Raw genomic sequence first — 4,944 nt, 5'->3', positions numbered from 1 at the left:
TGCTTGATCAACTCTCCATTGACCAGTTAAGACGGTGCCTGAGTTGACCACATTAAAAGACTGATTAGTATTGTCTGAACGGTTGAAAGCTGCTTGGCATGAGGTTAAAGTCTGCTGTGGGTTTGAGTTGGATCTTCTTGTAGATGTTGCTCATCTTGTGCTTGCCGCTCAATGTAGAAGCCTTCCATAATGTGGTGTTGCGTGTTTTGAATGCCAACCCCTAAAATTCTTGACTTTGAGCCAAATCTATGTTTGGTTAAGGCGTGTCCTGCCTCAGGTGTGCTGCTCTTCTCTTGGGAGAAAAAAATAGAAACCTGTTGTGGAGTGATGCGCTACATCAAATCATAGAACTCAGAAGGGCTGAAGATCTACTTAGCAACGCTAAGAAAGTCGGACTGCATGATGCAACATTTTAATGTGATGTCACTCGCTCAAACGATCCATGGCAAGAAAGGGGTTGCGTAACAGGAAAAACTGCTGATTCAGCGAGAAACTCAAGACACGCAAAATAAAGGGGAACTTGTCATCCAGTGTTGCTACACAGGACGTTTGTCCGATTCAGTCATGAGGTCTGACATGTAATTTCAGCATTGTGAGCTTAACTGCACGCTACATGCAGGTTATGTAATGATACACTCGGACATGTGTGTTCCTCTACGGATGTTAATCTGTTTGCACTTGTTTGTATTATTCTTTACTTTGTGTGAACCTGATGAGCCGATTGTATTTGACAGTCCACAAAGGGTTTTCGTGTTATGGAGGGGGTGTGTTTGGGAACGCTACCCACTGAGAGTAATGCATTTTGACAGATGTGCGTGCGTGTCTGTGTGTGTGTGTGTGTGTGTGTGTTTGCGAGGGGTGTGTGCGGTTTGGGTAAGCCTGTGGATCTGGTTGGGTGAGAGCAGGTCTGTATAAAAGGCGGAGGCAGCACAGAAGCTTTCAGAGAAGTTGAAGTTCATTACTCCGCTGGGCATCTTGTCTTGGATTTTCAGTCTGGCTGTGTAGTTCTGGTTCTGATGGGACGGATGAACTGGGTGTTTTCAAGCTTTTTGCCACCAGAGGGCTTCTGGGAAGCGAGGAACCTCTCGAGCCTGGAGCAACTTTGAAAGTTGGACCACATGTAATTTTTTTTCATTTTCCCTGAGCAAGCAGATTTAAATTCTAGCCAGGTTGGCAGATTAATTCTTCACATTTGTCTTAACTTCTCCTCAATCCTCCAATGTTTCAGAATGATTTCCCTCCCCTTCCCTTGTTCGTGATCTTAACTATGATGGTGTGAATATTGCAGTTCCCACGCTCTCTTGCTCCACCTTGTTATCAGATGCCTTCTGCGTTGAGCTCATCTGTCCCTTTATCTTCTCCGAAAGACTGTTGGGTTCTGCTTTTTGGGGAACCTCATTCTGTTCCCCTACATTCCTGTAATGTTTTCATTTATGTCCCGCTTGATGCAATATGAATGGGAGCCACTGTTGCTGTGGCTCAGACATGATGATTTAATAACGACGCATTGGGGGGCATTCCAGGAAGAAACTATAGAATGGAGGAAACTGGTGCCAAGTAGGTCATATTGTCCACATGTGAAACACCTGCTATAGGCATACTAGTACCATATTTGTCTGCAAGATCATTTTGGGTCTGACCTGCTGCACAGCCAAGTTTTCTGCTCTCTTCAGGCAAGAGGTTTTCCCCTGCTTGCGTGGAGATCAGATGGTTCTAGTTTATTTGCTCAAAAGTGACATTCTCCCCCTGTTTGGGCTGTTTTGTCTATTGTAGCCATCTCAAAGGACTGCTTCAAAGGTTGACTGGGATAAATTGAGGAGTTGTTTCCGTTAATGTGGCGTCATGTCTGGATTTGCCTTCAAGTAAAGACCTCAATGTTCCTCAGACCATCTTTAATGTTTTTGCGAGCTTTCTAGGCAGTAGTTAAACGTATGTCCCCCCTTTGCTTTCCAGGTGTATAGAGCCGCCCCATCGTCCCTTTGCTTGGCCTTTGGACCACATTTGCAGACATGATCATCAGACTGGGCAGGCTGACACCAGGATACTTCCGCCTCCTCCAGGTATGTGTGACATACAGTTGACGCATTGTTTTAACCACTGTTGCATCTTTGCATACTGTACTGGTATCGCTGCAGCTTGGTTAGCCGCGTGTCGCAGTTAAGGGACTGCCGTGAACGTGCAGTCTCTGACGCAGCTGAAATATTTGTTTTAACTACTTCCTCAAGAACTTGATTAAGTGTGAAATTAGTTAATCTAAGTGTTTCTGCTTTAGGATTATGACCACATACTTATCTATCCTCCACAACCCACAAAGCGATATGACATTGTTCACTTGACGTACAGTATATTCTCTTAAAATCACTCGCTAAAGTTAGAATTTTTTATGTTCCCCAGCAACAGTCTGTGTAATTGGCATCATTCGCTTAGTTAAGCATCTACAATAGTTCTAATCTGAACTGCTTTCAGTTGGGGGTGTGTGTAGGGGTTTTTGATTATGATGTGATGTGAGTATGGCCGACGTTAATCATAGCGGTGATTTCCCCTCAGAATCTTTTGTTCTTAAGCGTCCATATGTCATGTCCGTTTTGCTGCTTTTATGTTCAGATATGTACTCTAATTTGAAAACAAAGGCTCTCTGCCCGTAACTTCCTGTTGACTCAAAAGCTCAACAGACCGGAGATAAGTGACGGTGTTATGTAAGCTCTGGCAAAATGGCATGACAGCAATATAGCAACGTGAGGATTCTAAAAAAAACAAACAAATTTCACTTGAACACAAAATGACATTGAGCAGTTTGGCTTTGGATGTGATGTGTCTGCCAAAAGTTAGGTGTTGTCTGTAGTGTAGTGGAGCATTTTGGTGAAGGGTCCATCTCAGAAGCCTGAGCACAACATGGCAGCATGCCTCACTGCTCAGGACCATACAGGGCTCATAGAGTAATCAGGCGGGGCAGGGAGGATGTGGATCTGTTCTGATGCATGTTCCTTTGCTGAAATCTCTCCCCCTAGATGTCCTTTCCTGTAAATATTTGCTTTTTGCAGCTGTAGCCTCTGGTCGCAGCTTTTGAATAACTAAACGTTTGACCTTTTTTCTCTCTGCAGAGGCAAGTGGCTGGTGAGGTGCAGACCCAGCCACAAGACCGTGCCGTCAACCAGATAGCCATGATGCTGGCCATCATGGGACTAAGTTTGTCCTACTACAGTGCCAAGCAGATGACGGAGAAGGTCCATGGCCAGCCTAAGCCCTGAACAGAACCGTCCCTCCGGTCAGCTTTTAACCATGGAGACAAATGGATGAGTCAGTGGGAAGTGAAAGAGGTAGTGGGAGGAGAGCGGAGGCGGGAGATGCAGCGACTTCGGACTGACTGACACTTTTCTCTTCTCACATTCAGATACTGAACTTCTTGGTACCCTCCCCCCCCGAGCCACCGTCTGCAGAGGTTTCGGGGCTGCTAACTACTTACTCTATTTGTTATCAGGACCTTGAGGGTTGTGGGGATGCCTCACTTGGGGTCATGGTGTCATAAGGCTGGTTTTATGTACTGGTTCTGGGCGGGGGGTGGGGTGTGTGAACAAAATCAGCTTTCCTGTAGGAACTGGGCCTGACCATTAGTCGTTAGCAAGGTACATGCGTGCAAGATGCCCTGAATACTGTTCTGCGCTACGAAAAAGGGAAAAACTCAGAAACTACTGTGAATTTTGCCGTTAAAGTGTGTCCAAGTACGGCGGGTATAAGGAACAGTAATGCCTATATAGGGGAAGGCGGTCTGCATTTGAGATGTACCTTTTATAATGAAGTGATGGCAGGCCCAGAAAAGAGTCGCAATCCTCCTCCTGTTTTTAGGTTTGTTTGTTTATCTGTTTTCTGTTTAAGAACCACAGCAGAGCCTTGAGAACAGATGAAGTATCATGAACTGTCAATATACAGCGTACACTGTATGGACATTTTCAAATGTCAAGGGATGTGGTGACATATTTGCACAAAAGTCAATTTTATGTACGGCAATATATCTGCAGAGGGATGAGATGTTGAATGATTTTTTTTCTTTTTTTTTTCTTTTATAGGCTTATTTCTGTGCATTCACACTGTTGAACATAATCTATGAAGTCCTCTTAATAGACTTGTTGCTACCTTGATAAGTGCCCTCCATAACCTGTCAATGCAAACCTTTAACTTTCCTGAACATTGCATGGGTGTGCAGATTTTTAATCCGAGGACAAATTCATGAAACTGTCTCGTTTTTATCGATGAATGTATTACTTTGTTTTGTAATCATTTAATAAAGCTGTGAATCTTTTCAATGAGATGTACATTGGACATTAAACAATTATTTAACGCTCATCTGAAGTGGCAGACGAAGATAACTAACTATAATAGTTTTAGCACTACATCTACAAATACGCTTCTTTGCCGAGAGTTGTTTGAAAGACTCTTGGTCACCGCTGGAAGGTGGAGCCGGGACCTGCATCAGAAGCTTTGTGTCAATCTGCTCAAGTCAACCGTCACCTTTTGCAGACTACACACTCCTGCTGCTACTGCGTCAGTTTTGTGTATTCTTGCCGCTTAGAGGCCCTGAATTTGTAGTGAATTAGCTGGAAAGAATCTTTCCAAGTGTGAATGCGTAACTTCCTGATTGCAGGACACTGTGTGTTTGTGTGAGAGAGAAGCTTGTGTGTGCACAGACGGCGCAGAGAGCCGATTGTTGTATAGAATATATATATAAATATATATATAAAAATGTTCAAAGAGAGCGAGCACAGCAGGCACAGGCAACCGGTCTTGACTAGAAAGTGAAACTACCATGTAAAGCACCATGTTGGTGTTACTTGCACAGCTGTGTGTGTGTCTGTGTGTTGAAAATGTAAAAAAGGAATAAGATGTTTGATTTGAAAATGGATTCATGTATAGCGGTGGAATGCATGTATTGGAAACATGCTACTTGGT

The 4,944-nt window shown here is 43.9% G+C and overlaps 1 long non-coding RNA gene across 2 annotated transcripts; it reads left to right on the top strand.

Moving 5' to 3' along the window:
* Window positions 1–381: 381 nt before the first annotated feature.
* LOC142999026 (uncharacterized) lies at window positions 382–4,301 on the top strand. Of its 2 annotated transcripts, none has more exons than XR_012963248.1 (3): window positions 382–1,169; window positions 1,954–2,060; window positions 3,102–4,301. It is a non-coding gene; the product is annotated as an uncharacterized LOC142999026 (long non-coding RNA). The 2 variants fall into 2 exon arrangements; XR_012963247.1 differs by having other exon boundaries at window positions 394–1,120.
* Window positions 4,302–4,944: the final 643 nt, after the last annotated feature.

Source organism: Genypterus blacodes, unplaced genomic scaffold, assembly GCF_046128005.1.
Source record: "Genypterus blacodes isolate CSIRO-AG114 ecotype Tasmania unplaced genomic scaffold, CSIRO-AGI_Gbla_v1 ptg000040l_1, whole genome shotgun sequence".
Lineage (NCBI taxonomy): Eukaryota > Metazoa > Chordata > Actinopteri > Ophidiiformes > Ophidiidae > Genypterus > Genypterus blacodes.
This window is presented reverse-complemented; position numbering and strand designations above follow the sequence as displayed.